The sequence below is a fragment of the Doryrhamphus excisus genome, chromosome 6, assembly GCF_030265055.1.
Source record: "Doryrhamphus excisus isolate RoL2022-K1 chromosome 6, RoL_Dexc_1.0, whole genome shotgun sequence".
Lineage (NCBI taxonomy): Eukaryota > Metazoa > Chordata > Actinopteri > Syngnathiformes > Syngnathidae > Doryrhamphus > Doryrhamphus excisus.
In genome coordinates this window covers 18,469,830-18,479,144 of record NC_080471.1, presented here as the reverse complement: position 1 = coordinate 18,479,144, position 9,315 = coordinate 18,469,830, and positions in this window count along the sequence as shown.

Below are 9,315 nucleotides of genomic sequence, written 5' to 3'. Positions count from 1 at the left end.
CGTGTAGCTACCCACAGACAATTTATGCAAATAAGGGCTGGACCAATCCAGGAAGAAGAGAGGGGTGGCCAACAAAGAGAACCCCATCACTATAGTTTATGCATGGTCGTGAATATTACCAACGCCCCTCCATTATTTTTGGGTTTATTTAGTCAAACTTTCATTACAAATACACGTTATATGGGGAGGGAGATGTTACAAATGATACTTTTTCACTGAATGATTTGGGGATTCTGCTATTAATTCGTTTCAGAATAGTTAAAACATAGAAGAAAGATTTTAATCAACAAGGTTATTTGTGAAAAATTCAATTCAATATCAACAAAATAATACAATTATTTTCTTTTATGACATGCAGTATAATTATAAAACAAAATAAAGATAAGATAAGATATGCCTTTATTCGTCCCTCAGTGGGGAAATTTGCATTGCACAGTACAGTACAGAATCAATTAAGCAGTACAAAATACACAATATAGAAAAATAAACAATATAAACAACCCAAGTATTAACAAATCAACAGTTTTACCCAGAGTTATATACAAATACAGTATGCAGATAATATGAAACAAGATGAGATATATGACCAGTCTATACACTGAGATCTTGCTAGTGAGTTAATATGAGGCATTATAGAAATATTTCACGTAGAACATAAGTTGCATTTAGAGCCTTAATATTGCACATGGAGTCAACAAAACAAAAGTCAACAAAAGCAAAATTTCTGAATTTGTAATAATATAGTATACACTGTAAATTGTCATTATCATTTATATAGCAACGCGACTAAAACACAGACATTTGTGAAAGTAAACATAAAAGAGAATTGAAAAATATATGATCTGGTCAGTATCGATCCCATACTCATACTACCCTTGGTATCCAATATCAATATTTGGATCGATCTCTGACCCTCAAGACACAGTGAATATATAGCAAATACTATGATATAATAAATAGGAGGGAATCCCACACTCTCACTTTGACCCTAAACACAACATCATCAAACGTAAACTTTACATTTTGTCACTCCGATGCTTGTGCAAACCACCCGTCAGAGAGCAGGATGACATGACGAAGATTAGCTGCTTTTAGACAGGTAAATGGAGGATAACACCGCCTTGTCTGACCCACATTTACAAATAGAATCAGGGTTGTAGGCACGTGTGAGGCGGCTGGGTTAAATGTTATGTCCTCTGTCTGGGTGAATGACAATTGCGTAGCATATTAACACGCAGACTTCCGTAGTCAGGTTAAACCAGACGTCTGATGACCTGAGATCAGATATGCACTGACACTTAAAGTTCTTGTAATTAAATCAACTGTGACTAATTATTATTCAGCCAGACTTACCTGTATACAACAGTAATGCTAGTGGTTACTGAATTAACTATGCTGGAGCCTATCCCAGCTGTCTTCGGGTGAGAGGCAGGGTACACCCTGGACTGGTCACCAGCCAATCACAGGGCACATATAGACAAACAACCATTCACACTCACATTCATGCCTGTGGCCAATTAATTTATTTGTATATAAAGTTGAATTATGTTAGGTCAACATTAAATACAAAATCCAAAAACAATGTGTAAACTGAGCATGTGTATGTGTACTTGTCTCATTTGTGTTTCTTTTGCATTTTATTTTTCTTACAGTAAAATGATGTGGCAGTTTACGTGACTCTAAGCAGATAAAGTGACACGGCACTCCTATTTTCTTACAAAATGCTTCACTTTCACACATCATCAAATATGTGAGTATTTTATTATAGATGGAAGTAGTTATAACATACTTCTTTTACACTTGTATGACCATTCATAATGTTTCAGATATTACTTAAAATATTACCTGTACAGTTATTACATGTTTAATAAAACAGTCTGACTATGGAGCAGACTTAAACGGGACCTATTATGCTCATTTTTTGGTGCTTTGTATTGATTTGCGGACTCCTATAGAGCAGCTACACACAATAACCAGCACTGAACGCTTTCTAGAGGTTTCTAGAGCTTCCACCTCTTTCTGAAGTGTTTCCATCGACTTCCTGCTTCCGACCATTTTCTGCACCCCGAGTCCTCTTCTAGGTACGCCCACTCTGCTGTGATTGGTCGCACTCCCGAGGACTTCCAGAGACGTAGCTATGTGTTTACTGAGTGCAGGCAATCTGTAGCCCATATAGGGAAGTCCGGATCGTATTGACGTCAGTAGAACTCTGTAAAACCGGGCGTGCCGAGCCATCCAAAACTTCTTTCAGGGCTCACTTCCAAATGGAAAAACCTCATTATTTGACCCTTTGGCATCGTTTAACATGGGAATACCACAATGTAACAACATTTATAGGTCAGGTTATTATTATTAGTGGTAGCAAATTGTGGTTCTACTATGTTACCACTGGGGTTGGCATGGTCGATTATTTCATTAAATGATCACAAACAGGTGGTTAGCGCGCACACAGCTAGGAGACCCAAGTTCGATTCCACCCTAAGCCATCTCTCTGTGGAGTTTGCATCTTCTCCCCGTGCATGCATGGGTTTACTCCGGTTTCCTCCCGCATTCCAAAAACATGCTAGGTTAATTGGCGACTCCAAATTGTCCATAGGTGACTGTGAATGTGAGTGTGAATGGTTGTTTGTCTATATGTGCCCTGCGATTGGCTGGCGACCAGTCCAGGGTGTAGCATGCCTCTCGCCCGAAGACAGCTAGGATAGGCTTCAGCACTCTTGCGACCCTCGCGAGGATAAGCATTAGAAAATTAATCAATGATCACAAACAATTAATTGCTGATTAATTATTGCACGAGGCAATTGAGGCAGTTTGTCTAAGGAAGTCCAACATGAGGTCAGTTAAGTCCTATATATCCACACTACGGGGACTTCTCCCGATAGGATTATATATCAGATATCTATCCCTAATTGGAATTTTAATTTGATTAACGAGCCAATTTCTTCTCATACATTTACTGACAAATTGTCTTTAATGCTGACAAATAAACTAAAGGAGCCCTTGGTTTGGCAGCACCGCTGACTGGAATCAAACTATGCCGCGCTGATCCTGTTCAGGAGGTGAGCTGTGTTGTACACACATTCTAATCCTTACTCTTCACGCTAGTGTTAACTGGGTTAGGAGGTCAAGCTCTTCATCTTGACCATTACTGTTCATTATGGAGGAGGAGTAAATTGTCAGAAAGAATAGACTGCAAGTTTTCCAGCCAAAACATACAAAGTCAAGTTATTCCTCCCATCAGTGATCCAAGCAGACCAGCAGCCACTGAGCGTGACCTTTTCCACTGACAGAGATCAGTACTCTCATATCAGATAGTAAGCACACACACACACACACACACCATGGATAAATGATCCAAAAGCAAATATATACAGTCCCCTAACCCTGAACTTTGCATCAATCTTAGCTAATTGCAGTCATGTCAGTGGTGCGATTATTCAAACAGGTAATGCAAATGTTAATGACTTCAAATTTGCATATCTTTATTTTCCCATGGCTGAAATGTCATTGGTTATGACGCTCTACATTGAAGAATGTCACTCCCGATGGCCCCTTGATATGTCGCTGGCCATTAAGAGGCCAAAAAATGAACAACTGAGAAAATAGAAAGACAGTCGCACATTCAACGTTCAGTTAGATTGGATTAAACCTGTTTAAGGACAACAGATAAAACACATCCACGCAAATCCTGCCGCCATTACAGCCCGCATAATTTCATTTAGGCTGCATATAGAAGCCTCTGGAAACAGAGGTGTCCAAATTTGCAGAAAAATTGAAGACGCGAGGGATAGTTTTGATACATTTTGTGCATTAAAGATGCTAAAACTAATCCAATTGCTCGTCAACATATGCGAGTTATCCAAACAAAACATCCACATATTATACATAACTCATGTTTGTATTGAATTTATTTAATATTTAGAATATACCGAGGGCCAGTAAAACCGAAAGTAACAATATTATAGAGGCGCTTGTAACACAAATATTTTGCTGTTTGAAGTTGCTCTTTTTTTTGGTGTATTATAGGGCGCTCACTATGTACAAGTGTGGTTGGCATGCTACTCTTCGTCATGCGCCTGATTTGACATGGCTTAAATAAGTATCTTCCTGCCAGTGATTGGCATTCGCACAAGAAGGGGGTGAGTGGGACTGGGGAGCAGATGGTGACATTCCACATGACCAAACTGATCAATCAGCATGCTGAGACGCAGGTGCAGCGCAGGCGGGCAGCACCGCACCGTCTATTTCACCATCTACGGGGGCACTAACACACGGGCACCAATCCTAGCACCCCGAGGGCCCGCATGCTCCGCTGTCCTGCTGCGCCAAGGTTGATGACATCACAATTTCCCTTCCGCAGAGAGCCAAGAATTATGGTCAGGAGTGGCCTGGCTTGCTTGTGTGTGTGTGACGTCAGCTACAGGGACTCCCATATTAGAATCGGAAATTGAGTATATTATTTATTGAATGTGTGTTCATGAAAACACACACTTAATGGTCATATTTGTTTTCAGTTTTCAGGTTAGGATTGAAAATGGTTAGCAATAAAGGCATACCGGTTATGTAAATTAGAATGATCATCAGTATGATCTTCACAAATGTTGTACAGAGGTGACGTTTAATAATCTTAGCTTCATGCTGCTAATCTCAAACTGTGTGCTACTATGTGCCTTTCTTTGCTTAATAATTTATAATTATCATATTGACGTGTAACAGTAGTTGCATTTTAAGGGTTATTCCCATGTTGTTGCAAATCATAGCACAGAAAAAGAGCATAAAGATCAGTTCCCCACATCTTACCACAGCTTTTCATTCATTCATTCAATCATTCATTCATTTTGTACCACTTATCCTCACAAGGGTCGCTGGCGTGCTGGAGCCTATCCTAGCTGTCTTTGAGCGAGAGGCGGGGTACAGCCTGGACTGGTCGCCAGCCAATCACAGAGCTTTTCATTAATTGATTCATTTTCTACCGCTTATCCTCACGAGGGTCGCTGGCGTGCTGGAGCCTATCCCAGCTGTCTTCAGGCGAGAGGCGGGGTACACCCTGGACTGGTCGCCAGCCAATTACACAGCTTTTCATTCATTTTCTGTCACTTTTTCCTCATGAGGGTCGCAGGGGTGCTGGAGCCTATCCCAGCTGTCTTCAGGCGAGAGGCGGGGTACACCCTGGACTGGTCGCCAGCCAATCACAGGGCACATATAGACAAACAACCATTCACACTCATTCACACATTTATACACATTCAATGGACAATTTGGAGTTGCCAATTAACCTAGCATGTTTTTGGGACATGCTAGGTGTTTTTCATGCTAGCATGTTTTTGGAATGTGGGAGGAAACTGGAATCCCTGGAGAAAACCCACGCACGCACGGGGAGAACATACAAACTGCACACAGAGATGGCCGAGGGTGGAATTGAATCCGGGTCTCCTAACTGTGAGGTCTGCGCGCTAACCACACGACCGCCGTGCAGCCCAACAGAGCTTTTCATTTGTTATTAATAAATTCACAAAAAAATTAACAAAAGACAAACTTGGCTGGTCCGGGATGTCCCCCACCTCTTGTTCGAAGTCAGCTGGGATAGGCTCCAGCATACCCCCCGGCGACCCCAGTGAGGATAAGCAGCATAGAAAATGGCTGAACTCGTAAAACTTTTCAGTCCCTCATCATCCATTGAATATCGTTCATTCAATTGATGATTGATTATGTTGGAGGGAAAAGGAAGTCGTCATTACTGTTAAAAGTCCCCGAGGGCAAACAGACCTCTACTGTATGCTCTCGGTGGATTGGTCAGTGTTTAATACCTGCTGGCGTGACTCTGCCCGGGATCTGTGCTGTCTCTGGGATAAGACATGGCCGCAGTGAGCTGATCTCTCAGTCTGGCCCGAGTGTTTTAAGACGTGGGGGTTGTAAGAGGATTGGGGCAGCCATGGAGTGCACGTGCGAGCCAGACTCATCCACCTCTGCACCGCCGTGACCTCACTGGCCCACATTCAGCGGCGCACCTTTTGACAAGGAGACGCGTTGGTTTTAGGTCGCTACTCATCTATCGTGTGACCTCCTTGATGTCACTCGCCAGGAAGACAGACTGGCTATTGTTGTCTCTCAAAATGAACTTACCCTATTCTCAAAAAGGGCCTCTACTCCGCCAATTAATGGCTATGTTGTACACTTGAACACGCAACCCTCGTATAAACACCTCCCTTTTCTACCCTTGAGACACATAAGCGACTCTAACAACCTTCACTGTGATTGATACCAGCATGTGTTGAAGCAGATGTCTTTACCACAACATATACACTGCCTGCGCAGCAGACATGGCATCTGTAAAGCTGAGGTTTGCGACACAATTTAAGGAGAAAGTGATGCTGAATGTTATTTTAAAAAATGGAAGGAATTAGCCTTTGGAAAAAACAAACGCACAATTTGATATCTATTGACAAGAAAAGAGTGTTGTACATAGTGCATATTACTATCTAAAGCATCTAGTTCAACCTTAATTGTAAATTATATTTATTTGCAATTTATTTACATTTATTTGCATTTATGAGTTTCCAGTAGTTTGTATTATACCCTCCGAAAAACAAAATGTACAGTCACTGTTTTTATAAAGCCAGCCATCTTTTCAAAGTGTGTAAACTTTACAAGTAATGAGTGGAATAATTTGGATACATATAATTATGTATATACATTATATCGTAAAATATATTAACTATAAAAACTAAAATATATAAAACTATAAATATATAAAACTAAAAATGCACAATAAATGTACGTATGTAGTAAATTTATAGTTAAGTGTTTGGCTTTTGGCTGTACGCCGGCCGAGCGGTTAGTGCACAGGCCTCACAGCTAGGAGACCCGAGTTCAATTCCACCATCTGCTATCTCTGTGTGGAGTTTGTATGTTCTCCCCGTGCATGCGTGGGTTTTCTCCAGGTACTCCGGTTTCCTCCCACATTCCAAAAACATGCTAGGTTAATTGGTGACTCCAAATTGTCCATAGGTATGAATGTGAGTGTGAATGGTTGTTTGTCTATATGTGCCCTGTGATTGGCCAATCCAGGGTGTACCCCGCCTCTCGCCCGAAGACAGCGGGGATAGGCTCCAGCACCCCCTGCCACCTTTTGTGAGGATAAGCAGTAGAAAATGAATGAATGAATGTTTGGCATTTTGAATTGAACTACTGAAACTTTATTTGTTCCAAAACAAAAACCAAAATGTATGAAACTGAAGGAATTTTTCCCATCGGAAATAATGTAAATCCAATGAATCCACTGCAGACACCCAAAAATATGAATGAAAAATACCTTTTAGAATAATTACAACAAATTACAAACATGCAAAAGACAACGCAAAAAAGTAAACACAATGAACAGATAGACCTTATTGCTGACACTCGCAACTCTTTTGGCCCCATGGCGGGCTATTTAGCAGTTGCACTCACTAAAAAAATGCACTCAGCAATGCGTTTTTTGGGCAGTCGATTTTGTGGAACAGTACAGCACATCCGTTACATGCAATAACTATCCAAATTTTCCATGAGGTATGACTGTATTCTCATTTATGCAATTGTTACTATATTTCCTCAAAAACTGGACAAGGACGTATACATATTCATCTACTACACTCAGTGGCCTCAACACTGCTCAGGAAGAGCCTAATCCGCAGGTGGTTTTGAACTTGCAACTCTCCAGCCCCCAAGTCTAGACCTTACACACTGGCCCACTGCAACCACATACAATGCCCCCCCTGTTTATTTTCTTATTCCCTTAATTCCAGCACATGAAGTCATATCCTTAGTGCGTGCCTGTCTGACTTCCTGTTCCTGCTCCGACTGACTCTGTCTATAGGTAACCATGTTTTGCATTCACAGCTTAGTGGACGATTTTTTTCTCCGTTATGATTGAGCCCTGTCAACTCTGCCTAGCAACAGGTAGCTTGTGATGAATTGTGTCGGTTTACATTGCAACTGAAAGTTTATTGGAATTTTTTTTTTTTTTAAGCGATCACATGTAGTTTTCCTGGTATGTAGACTCCTCGCTATAAGTACTTGGTGTTCCACAGTTTCTTCTTATGCAACATTAGATGAGCTGTTTGTTTGGGGTTTTTTTGTGAGGGCAGAGCAGGCTGCACTCAGGAGATACGGTGAGGCGTTGCCATGTCACCATCACAAACGTAGCGGCCACGTTGGGTGAGGTGTTGTGTAAATCTTCACATTTGGAGGAAAGAGCAAGGGCAAGGACCACTGAGATGCGACCTTCCGACCTAAATGGGAAGTGACAGGAGATTGACAGTAAAATAAATCAGTCCAGAATAGCCGGCGATGCAAGGTCAAAAATAGAGTGAGAAAACAATGACTGCACTAAGAAGAGGGCGGGGGGAAGAAGTATATTTTCTTGAGATTCAGAAGAAGCGTCCTTGTTTCACACCTCCTGTGATGTTAACGAATCAACAAGGTTGGATAATAAGAATTAAGAAGCTTCTGAAAATCATGGTGATATAAGTCTCTCAAAACACAAATATCATGAATATTTGGCCCCATGGTTGCCAGATGCTAAGGTTCTAACATCAGCACCACACCTCTTTCCACATGTCCACTAAAGTGCCAGGTTTGAACCTTTTTCATGCACACCGGGAGTCCAGCACTAAATCACTTGTTGATTGCTTTACGATGCACCTAAAGTACAGCTCTGCGACAAAGGATCACACACATGCACAACACATTTTGGACGGCCACATGTGGGTGCTGCTGTACGTACTAACAATGTCGCTTTTGTAATGTGCAGACGTTTGGAGATCAGAGGAATGTCAGGAAGCATAAAAAAGACTCTTTCTTCTGAATGTCTGACTGGAAGGCAAAGGTCTATGATGCCGAAATAGCCTAATTAGAAAAGTCATATTTCTTACTAGGAGTGCTACTGGATTGTAGCTCTTTATAGGGAACCATATTTGGTAACTCGCTATAAGGCACTACAACAATAGCATTTCTGCCAATCAGTCTGCGAAGACAAGTTATGTTAGCATTGGTGTTTAAAAAAAAAACAAGTAAATGAATACAAACTAAATAAACAAATGAGTAACTATACAGACCAGGGGTGGGAAAACTACGGCCCGGGGGCCACATTTGGCCCGCCAAGCGTTTGAATCCGGCCCGCCAGTTTCCAAAGTATTTAATGTGAAGTAGTCAATCTGACACAACCTTTTGATGGTTTAAGTTTTATCATTCATATTGTATATTGCACACCTTTTATTAATGCACATAATTGGTATCAGTTAAGAAAAAAAATCTATAATCCATACATACATCTAA